This window comes from Brienomyrus brachyistius, chromosome 16 (assembly GCF_023856365.1).
Source record: "Brienomyrus brachyistius isolate T26 chromosome 16, BBRACH_0.4, whole genome shotgun sequence".
NCBI lineage: Eukaryota > Metazoa > Chordata > Actinopteri > Osteoglossiformes > Mormyridae > Brienomyrus > Brienomyrus brachyistius.
Genome location: NC_064548.1, coordinates 3,099,331 through 3,110,729, shown reverse-complemented (window position 1 = coordinate 3,110,729; position 11,399 = coordinate 3,099,331). Strand labels below are relative to the sequence as shown.

The 11,399-nt window shown below is 43.4% G+C and overlaps 1 long non-coding RNA gene across 2 annotated transcripts; it reads left to right on the top strand.

The window, feature by feature from the left end:
- Positions 1 to 1,566: 1,566 nt before the first annotated feature.
- LOC125709846 (uncharacterized) lies at positions 1,567 to 7,771 on the top strand. 2 transcript variants are annotated; one of them, XR_007382845.1, is made up of 4 exons: positions 1,567 to 2,673; positions 6,105 to 6,850; positions 7,281 to 7,360; positions 7,627 to 7,771. It is a non-coding gene; the product is annotated as an uncharacterized LOC125709846 (long non-coding RNA). The 2 variants fall into 2 exon arrangements; XR_007382844.1 differs by having other exon boundaries at positions 1,568 to 6,850.
- Positions 7,772 to 11,399: the final 3,628 nt, after the last annotated feature.

Below are 11,399 nucleotides of genomic sequence, written 5' to 3'. Positions count from 1 at the left end.
ACTTTAATCTGACAAAAGTAATAATAAATAAAAATTCTATGAAATTTAACTAATAAAAGTCAGACATTGATTTTTAACCATGCTTCAACAGAATTAATAAAAAAAAAAAACTCATGAAACAGGCCTGGACAAAAATGATGGTACCCCTAACTTAATATTTTGTTGCACAACCTTTTGAGGCAATCACTGCAATCAAATGATTCCTGTAACTGTCAATGAGACTTCTGCACTTCTCAGCAGGTATTTTGGCCCACTCCTCATGAGCAAACTGCTCCAGTTGTCTCAGGTTTGAAGGGTGCCTTTTCCAGACGGCATGTTTCAGCTCTTTCCAAAGATGCTCAATAGGATTGAGGTCAGGGCTCATAGAAGGCCACTTTAGAATAGTCCAATGTTTTCCTCGTAGCCATTCTTGGGTGTTTTTAGCTGTGTGTTTTGGGTCATTGTCCTGTTGCAAGACCCATGACCTGTGACTGAGACCAAGCTTTCTGACACTGGCCAGCACATTTCTCTCTAGAATCCCTTGATAGTCTTGAGATTTCATTGTACCCTGCACAGATTCAAGACACCCTGTGCCAGATGCAGCAAAGCAGCCCCAGAACATAACAGAGCCTCCTCCATGTTTCACAGAAGGGACAGTGTTCTTTTCTTGATATGCTTCATTTTTCCGTCTGTGAACATAGAGCTGATGTGCCTTGGCAAAAAGTTAAATTTTTGTCTCATCTGTCCATAGGACATTCTCCCAGAATCTTTGTGGCTTGTCCACATGTAGTTTGGCAAATTCCAGTCTGGCTTTTTTATGACTTGTTTTCAACAATGGTGTCCTCCTTGGTCGTCTCCCATGAAGTCCACTTTGGCTCAAACAACGATGGATGGTGCGATCTGACACTGATGTTCCTTGAGCTTGAAGTTCACCTTGGATCTCTTTAGAAGTTTTTCTGGGCTCTTTTGTTACCATTCGTATTATCCGTCTCTTTGATTTGTCATCAATTTTCCTCCTGCGGCCACGTCCAGGGAGGTTGGCTACAGTCCCATGGATCTTAAATTTCTAAATAATATGTGCAACTGTAGTCACAGGAACATCAAGCTGCTTTGAGATGGTCTTATAGCCTTTACCTTTGACATGCTTGTCTATAATTTTCTTTCTAATCTCCTGAGACAACTCTTTCCTTCGCTTCCTCTGGTCCATGTTGAGTGTGGTACACACCATGTCACCAAACAACACAGTGACTACCTGGAGCCCTATATATAGGTCCACTGACTGATTACAAGATTGTAGACACCTGTGATGCTAATTAGTGGACACACCTTGGATTAACATGTCCCTTTGGTCACATTATTTTCAGTCTTTTCTAGGGGTACCATCATTTTTGTCCAGGCCTGTTTCATGAGTTTTTTTTTTATTATTAATTCTGTTGAAGCATGGTTAAAAATCAATGTCTGACTTTTATTAGTTAAATTTCATAGAATTTTTATTTATTATTACTTTTGTCAGATTAAAGTTATTTCTGTGACCATTGTGAGTTTTTCTTTCATTGACTGAAGGGTACCAACAATTTTGTCCACGTGTGTATGTAAGAATTCCCTATAATACTTAGTCATCTAGGCTGGAAATGTGTTTCTGTCATACCATACTTCTTTCATATATAAAAATGAATGACAAAAATTTCTTAAAAGTGCAATACAATCAAATTTTCTTCACAGGTCGTATTTTTTTCTGCATACATCAATAACACATACTTATACTTTACCCTGTTTCATTTTTGTTATTAGGGCATTAAAACACTCATCAAATTTAACTGTATGGCCATTTTTGTACTGTAATAATTTTTGTTATTAGGGCATCCGGTGAGCAGAGACGAAGACTGGACTCCTTCAGTACTGTGTCTCTTCGGAGAATCCCTGGGTACTGCTGGTTTGACTTCGTGTCAAATTAGTGGTTGCCAGAGGAGTCCCAAATGAGGCAAATTGATTGCATTGTGAGGAAGCATCAGTTAAGGCACTATGGCCATGTGGCATGTTTCCCTGTGGGTGATCTGGCTCATGGGATCCTCATTGCTGGGGACCCAAGCAGCTGGACCAGACCGAGGTGACGCCCACGTAAAACTTGCGTACGGCAGATGAATGGCCATTTCTGGAGGGTGGGACTGGACCGTATGTCTGCCTGGGGAGTCGCCGGCTGGGATCCCCAGGAGTTTTGTCATGTGGTGGGTGTGGCAACGCGCCACAAAAGGGACATTAGTGTGGCATTTAGGGCTAAACATTAATCTTATGTGTCATTCCATCTGTTTAAAAGATACAGTTTACTTATCTCGATTTAGTTTTAAGAAGATACTTATATCCACCTACCCTCTGGATCCAGTCACTTCCACAATGCTCCAGATAATCTCTCCCACCAATCAGACCTGCTCAGACCTTCTCCCCTTCATCACCACAGTAATTAATAGCTCCATAACATCTGTTATGTTACTTGGTGATATTTGTATTAGGTGCCCCCTAGTGGCCCCTTTAAAATCTGCAGCCAGTTTGGTTCATGTTACTTCTTAGTGGTTGTGTGTGATCACATGGGTAAGGTTATAGTTCAGACAGGACATTTTGTTGGAAGGTTTCACACAGCATAGCACACTGTCTAATCCTTTGCATCCACCTGTGTTGAGACTTGGAGAAGCTTTGTTTGTAAGTTATATTTGTATGTCTTTGTTAATGATTAAAGATTAATATATATTTGTGATATTGTTTTATATTTGAGGAAATGTATGGATAATTATCCAAACCTTATTTTGATATGTGTATGTAGCATTAAGTAAGTGTTACACTGTTGATTGATGAAACCCTTTATTGCTGTTGCAATATACCATGTCACTAGTCACGAGTACCAGCGAAAAAACTGGCCATCAACTCGACCATACATATACACAAACATCACAGTAGGGGGTAGACCGGTCGGGAGACAGAGGAAGAGAGAAGAAAAGAAACAGAGTAACATGAGGAGAGAGGAGGAGAATAAAAAAACAGCCCCCAGACTGTACTCCAGTGGGGAGGACATTGTGGGAACCGAAAAAAACACCTCAGCAACATAAGCACATGGTCACTACGCCTTACAACATAAAAATGACACGACTTGCAACGGGTGAGGGAAAAGGGGTGGTGGAGGTAGTCCAGCAGAGACAGACAGCCATCCGGTCCTGCAGCCATGGAGGCGCTGGTCAACAGACCCGCCTGTTCACGCTGGGGGTATGAAGCGGCGAAGGCGTTGGATGGGGGGGAGGGAGCGGTAAGTCCTTGGGATCGGGGGAGAGGAATGCAAGAGAGTCTCACTGCCTTGTTCTTCAGGGGGAGTTGTTAGTTCAGCAGCGGCCTTGGCCGAGGCAAGTGCTGATTGGGGGGAGCCAAAACCTGATAGACTAGGGTTGTTTGGGTTTCCGTACGAGAAGCTGTAATTTCCAGCTCCACTAATGTCCACGCTAATGTCCACGCTGGTCTCTGCCATCCAATAAGTTTTGCAAAGCTGTGAGCTTCTCCATGATGTTATCCAGTTTGCGATCCGTAGTCACTGTGATGTTATCCAGTTTCCGATCAATTGTCACAGTCTGAGTGCTAACAGCTCTGCCCACTCCATCAATCATTCCAGCCAGCCTAGTGGGGCTTTGAGCTGTTAAGGGTTCATTTAACTTTGAGATAATTTGTGTATTTACTGTCTCACAAGAAAGTGCTAGAAACAATGTAAGAAAGCTTTGATGAAGACTAACAAGTAAACAGCGCTCAACTTTGCTTCAACGTCTGAGTCATCATTTAATCCTTACAGTGGCCAGCATGACTGTTTAGCTATCTGTCACTTAATGCAAGCTACGCAAGCAGAGGACAGAATAACATCTGGTCATGTACCGATGGCATTCCAAAAAACCAAGGTTATTCCCACCCTGAAGAAACCCACACTGAATCCCTCAGACATCACCAGCTACAGACCAGTATTACTTCTCTGTTGTCTTTCAAAAGTCCTTGAATATGCAGTTTACAATCAGCTCTTTCTCTCAAAACAGCCTCCATGATCCTAAGCAATCTGGCTTCAAAGTGGCACATTTCACAGAGACTGCTCTCTTGGCTGTCACCGAGAAGCTTCATGCTGCCAGAGCAGCCAAACTGTCATCTGTCCTCATCCTCCATGACCTTTCAGCAGCATTCCACATGGTCATCCACAAGATTCTGCTGTCCATCCTTAGGAGTCTTGAAATTCGTGGCTCAGCATGAGAATGGTTTGCTTCCAGCCTAGAAGACTGGTCATATCAAGTGACTTGGAAGGGATCCACATCTACTCGCCTGGTGTCCCTCAGTTCTTGGTCCTCTTCTGTTCTCTCTCTATACTAGATCTCTTGGTGAGGTCATATCCTCACATGGGTTTTCATCACTACTATGCAGACGACATCCTTTCCTTTCGTCTCTCAGACACTCAACTCTGATCTCTGCATGTCTGGCAGACATCTCATCATGGATGACAGCTCATCAGCTGAAACATAATCCCAGCAAAGCTGAACTGCTATTCATCCCAGCTGATCCATCCCCACACCAGGATCTTGCAGTCTCCCTGGACACCTCTCTGATTTGTTCTTTGGTCACCGCCCATTACCATGGGGTAACCATGGACAATCACCTGTCATTTTCCTCTCACATCGCTATACTTTCCCACTCATGTCGATTTCTCCTCTTCAACATCAGAAGGGTTCATCCATTTCTTTCCACACAGGCCACTCAGGTATTTGTTCAATCTCTTATCATCTCAATACTAGGCCACTATAACTCACTTCTAGTTAGTCTGCCTCTGAGCACTTTTCGTCCTTTTTGTGTTGGAATGCATTTCCCCTAGATGTCTTTACAGCTGAGTCATTGGGTGCCTTCATATGATGACTAAAAACCTAGCTCTTTCAGAAGTATTTTGATTAGCACTTCCAGGATTATACTCTTATTAAAAAAAGTACTTGGGTCTCAAGAGATGGCAGCGTAGGAGACTGTTGTTTTTTTTGGGAGCTTTGTAAACGACCATCAAATATATAACATTCTCCCTTAATAAGCAACTCATCTATTAATGTCAGTGTAGTAGTATGTCCCTTGAACATTTTTGGATGAAGCAACATCAAACAATGCCGCTATCCAACAAAAATAGAAGCAAACTGCAACGGCAAAGTGTCAACTGCGTTGCTACGCCATTAGCCCAACATTGCCCCAAACTTGAAGATGATGAACTGGATATGGAACTGGAATCCAGGCTTGCTAAAGCACTTGATCTGATGACTAACAAATTAATGATGGCTATCAATGATAAACTTGCCCGTCTGGCTAAAACAGTCCTCACCCTTACCAAAGACTTTAAGAGGACCAATGACCAACTGGATGAGGAGGAGGCTAGGATGCTACATCTGGAAACTTCTAGCGAACCCTAAGCTGCTAAAATACTAGCCTTGGAACAGAAAATAGATTCTCTCATGGACCACATAGACGAGCTTGAGAACAGAGGACGGCGAAAGAACGTGTGTATTTTCAATTTGCCTGAGAACATGAAGGGAAGGAATGCTTTACACTTTTTTGAGTGTTGGCTACCAAAGTTTCTAAATATGGAGACCAAGGCCCGGTTGTCATCTGATTTCACACATTTCCAGATGAACAGAAGGTGCTGGCAGCGGTAAGGTGTAAAAGAGGTGAAAGGTGACATCACCTTTGAGGGAAGGAAAATTTCCTTTGATAAGCATGGCAAGACATTGCAAGATGGATCAACACACAGACGGCACTAGAGCTAAGTCTGAATAATGAATCACTCACATTGAAACCTGGTCCCTGTTATAATTTGGTCTGAATTATTATACCGATGATTGGTGGTTGTTCGTTAGCATATATACCACTTAAAGGTTAAATGTCATACTATTATTGACAAATATTTAGTCTGCATTGTTCTAATCATCCACTTACAGTAGTTTACGGATGTCTCAGTGTTAACCCTTGTCAACTGGGTTATGCTACTTGTTTTGGATAATAATAATAATAATAATTGACACTTTTATTGATCCCTGTAGGGAAATTGTTTTTATGCCTCCCACAACTTGCTCTTTTTTTCATAGAGGAAGTTGTCTGCGAAGGGCTGCCTGCCACCTGTAGCAGCGCCCAGGGAGCTGGGGGTTAAGGGCCTTGCTCAAGGACCCACAGGCTGAGGCTGGGTTTGAACCTGCGACCTTCTGATTACAGGCACACAGGCTTAGCCCACTGAGCCACACGCTGCCCCCAATGTATGTGCACTGGTAATTGGAGCAACTTTCCTTCAGTTTATTTTATTTATATGTGCTAAAAGTGCAGGCCTCCTTACATGTGCAACACAGAATCACAATCCCTTTGAGATCTGGGGAAGGATCCCCCACACATTCCTTTTTTGCATTGGTGTTCTTTACGGTTTGTGTTTATGTTCTTTTGCTCAGTACTGGCCTGTCACATGATGCATATCATTATGTTAATACAATTAGATGGGCAAGTCACACAAAATACTTTGAGGATAAGAATAATGTGCCTACTTGCCTTATGGGGAAATAGCTTATCGTTCTAACTCACATTATAATGTGAAATACATTGGTGCCTATGGTTTATGAACATTGTCCTGCATTTGCTGAGGCATGGCGGGGAGACAAGCACAGGAGCATGACATGACAGAACCCCCAAAAGGCGCGCACTCCAGGTGCCCCTAAAGGGACCGAGGTTAGGATGAGACAGCACCCGGAGAAACAAAAGCAACAACATCAACGGGGCACCAGGAACAGGAACGGCACGCAGAACAGGCACAAAGAAAACAACCATGACAACAACTGATAAACCACAGGTAAAGGCAGAAATATACTTGCTGTTAACTACATACGTACGTACAGCCGCGGTTCGTCTCCTGTGTTCCTTTCATCGGTATTTGTGCATGTACTCAAAAATTAACGGATCGTATATGGAGATGCAATACCTGCGTAATTTATAGGGGGCAGTGTTGCGAGATCTGCACTCAACAGTCAAGATGTCCACATCTGAGGACCTGTTAATTGAGCAAGTCCGCAATTACCCTCATTTATATGATGGGACAGAACCTCTTCATAGTGACAAAACAGCATGCAATAACAGTTGGCAAGAGATTTCAAATATTCTAAATTTTAATTCTGAAATTTGTAAAAACAAGTGGTGACAAGTGCGAGACCGCTATGTTAGAGTGCGAAAAAAGTTAGCCACGAAACGAAGCGGTGATCCTGCTGACCTGGTGTTTTGCCCAGCAATTATCTGCCGTCTGGACTGGATGAAGTGTCACGTTAACCACAAAACTACTGACACTAATTTCCCTGGAATTGACACGGTAAGTGTTTTTTTTTTTATTTATTGTTCGGAATAACATTTACTTTTTAATGCTAAAAACATTATGAATTGTATTATTGCATGCATGCTAGACCGCTAGCAACACACTACACTGCCAAATAACGTTTACACAACAGCATCCAATCTTAATTTAATGTATGTGAAATAATAATGTTCTTATTCAGAACTATACCATCTATCTGATCCACTTACTATAGTGCAAAGTAATCACACTTCAGTTCAGTTGTTTTATATTTGTGCTTCCAGACACCAGATAAAGAGGCTGATCAACCTACGAGACCGAACATTCCTTCAGTCAGTATCTCACCATCACCACCGCTGACTGATTCTGCTTCTTCATCAAGCTTGTCAGATCCTAACCCTCCAAGAAAAGCCAAAAAAAAAAACGGGGTCCCAGGAGCTGGATGCTGTTGATGCTGCTCTCCTTCAGAGGTTGTTGGAAATACAACATGAAACACGGGCTGCACAAAACATATATACTGCATTTGGCAACTACCTGGCAGCTCCCAGACCATGATGCTAAGAGACTGATGAAAGAAATAAAACAGCTAATGCAGTCTTATGAACAGAAACACACTGGTGTTTAACCGTTTTGTTATCTGGTCTACACACTTTGTGTCTGTGTTATCCAGCACACGTTTAATTGTCTTAGTTAATTGATTAGAAAGCATTATATATTTTTTTATATATGTATATATAACGATATTTGAATAAAAGTATGTTTATAAAAGTATATGTCTATCAGCTATATGTCTTTTTATCCATCATTGTCTTTTATTAGCAGCATCATTTTTTAAATTCAGATTCTGTTTCTCACTATAACCTTCATAATGTAACTAATTCCCCAAACATAAACCAAATTACTGCAGCTTGCCACAGTGGAGTACAGCATCTTGGAAGGGCACACTTCCTGCGTCTATGAGAAAGTAGTCCTTGAACCGGGTTCGGATGTCAGCAGCTACTCTAGTAACTCAGTCAGCAGTGAGACGTCCCGGTTCAGTAAGGTTTGAGTCTCCTAGGACCACCTGTCTCCATTCCCCAGGGACATCCCCCTCATCTACCAAAGAGCGTGACATGTACCCTGGCCCTTCAAACTGGTCACTCACACAGAGAAAATTGTGAAGAGCAACACAGGCTTTGGTGATATTCTGAGCACTGTCAATGGAACACTCCATAGCCTTTCCAAACACCCTCCATTTTGCGGATAAAATGCAAAAGCCATTTTCAACTACACGCCTAGCCCTTGAATGGCGATAATTGTACACTTGCTGGTCTGGAGTGAGAGTCCCTAAAACAAAAAACAAAAAAAAAATGTTAGCATTTTGTTTCGAACAAAACTAAACTAAACTTTTGTTTTTGTTATTTGTCAAATATAATTCAGTCACATTGCATAAGATCACATAAAATGTTGATAACATAGTGAAATAATGATGCACACTTACCCGGATAAGGCCGCATAAGGTTCACTTTCAGTGGGAAAGTTTAATCGCCGACAAAGCGATGACCTAGGGGCACAGCACTTCACTCCCTGGCAATTTTGATGGTGGAAGCAGTGGCAGCTTCCCCTGAATCAGCTTGGATCCAAACTGACTTCGCGAAACGACCCCAGCGTCACTGTCATGGCCGTAAGCGCCGATGTCCACAACAGAGAAATGGTATCTTGCGTCATACACTGCCATCAAAATAAAACTAAAATACCCCTTGTAGTTGTAAAACTGGCTGCCGCTGTTTCGTGGTGCTCGTACCCTGATGTGTTTCCCATCGATTGATCCTAAACAATTGGGATAATTCCATAGAGACAAAAAATCTCCCTTAATGCTTTGCCATTTTGTTTGACCTGGGTATGCAACAAACTCTTTTTTTAACGATACCCATATTGCTCGGGACACTTCACTGACAATGCGCCTAACTGTGGCTGAACCAAGCTTATAACTGGCTGCAGGGGCTCTATAGCTCATCCCAGTTGCGAGAAACCGAAGGGTGACAGCCAGTCGCTGAGCGCTGCCTATTGGGTCACTGTGAGTCTGATTGTGTTCAATATGAGGGTGAATTCGACGGAGCAATTAGTCAAACTTGGCATGTGCATGCTTGGCAGACATCTCATCTTGGATGACTGCTCACCAGCTAAAACTCAACACTAGTAAAACCGAACTGCTTTACATCCCGGCTGACTCATCCCCCCTCCAGGACCTTGCGATCTCCTTTGACAACTCCCTGATCCGTCCTTCGGGTTCTGCTCGCAACCTTGGAGTTATCATGGATGATCGGTTGTCCTTTTCCTCACATATCACCAGTCTTTCCCGCTCTTGTCAGTTTCTCCTCTTTAACATCAGGAGGATACGTCCATTTCTTTCCACTCGGGCTACCCAGATACTCATCCAGTCCCTCGTCATCTCACGCCTGGACTACTGCAACTCGCTTCTAGCGGGTTTACCACTGTGCGCCATCTGTCCCCTCCAACTGATTCAGAATGCAGCTGCTCGAGTTGTTTTCAACCTTCCCAAGTTCTCCCACACCACTCCCTTGCTACACTCTCTCCACTGGCTTCCTGTAGCTGCCCGCATCAAATTCAAAACACCGATGCTCGCATACAAAGCTAAAAAGGGTCTGGCACCATCCTATCTAAAAGACCTCATCACACCCTGTACTGCACCCCGATCTCTCTGATCCTCCAGCACTGCTCGACTGGTCCCACCACCCCTCAAGGCACAAGGACGACACACATCTCGGCTCTTCTCTGTCCTGGCACCTAGTTGGTGGAATGAACTCCCCCTTAATGTCCGAACAGCGGAAATCTTGGCTGTCTTCAAGCGGCAACTCAAAACTTGCCTTTTTCAGAAATACCTGAAGTAGTACTCTGTATTCTTACCCAGCTCTTTTCCTTGTGTGTGTGTGTGTACAAAAAAAAAATTTGTTGCACTTTCTCAACAGAGTATTTAGATAGATGGTATTCATAGCCTGGGTCCTTATTGAGCTAGTATCGGAAAAATTCATCGCAGCGTCTTGAAGCACTTATGTAAGTCACTCTGGCTAAGGGCGTCTGCCAAATGCTGTAAATGTAAATGTAAATAAATGTCAAACACTTTAGAAGACATTCAGAAATATTCCCGGTGTTTTTCCTCATCAATATCTCTCATTGGCAAAACCAGAGAAAAGAATTCCCCATTTTGTTGACGAGATCTATTAATTGGTCGAATGTACCATCTCTGCGATTTGCGTTTTCTTTTCTGATGCCGTCTCAGTATAATTAAGATTAATTTTTCTTCGAGTAAAGACATATCTGCTCGTAACATATGACAGCTTTAAGATACAGGTATTAATTTATTTATTTAGTTTGCGGCCTTGACACTGACTCCTGGTGGTAAGGAGCACACACTACAGATTACAACGCACAGTACGGACGCCAGTATTTCAGCACAAAGGTTAACAATGCAACTGTGTATGGATACGCATACGTAGCTCACAGCAAGTGTATTTCTGCCCTAACACAGACACACACGGGGCACCAGAGATGGGAACAACAGAGGAAGGACTCCAGGAGGCACACCAACGAAAGGGACCTGACGAAAACACTGAGGGGCCAGGCAAATGGGGAACAAAACTAAGGGAAGGAGAACCAAAAGGGGCAAAACCAAGAGGCAAAGGGCAGGGGGAACCTGGGAGCCATAGAGAAGGCGGAAGCAGCAGGGGCCACAGGCGACCGCGAGGTTGGAGCCAGAGGAATCCTTAGCGAATGCGAGGCAGGAGGCAGAGGGGACACCAAAGGGGGCAAGGAGGAAGGCAGAGGGACTGCTGGAGGAGGCGTGGAGGGAGTTGGCGCCACGGCAGACAAAGCAAAGATGGGTAGCTTCCTGAAGTGTTATGGCTTTGGATGGGGAGTGACATGTTGCAGTGCACTGTAGTGTCTGATGGCAACAGGTAGAAAGGATTCCCTGTAGTGCTTCTTAATGCAGCGTGGCGGAATGTACTGATGGCTAAAGGTGCTCCAAGACAGCTCCCCATGGAGTGGGTGGGCAAAA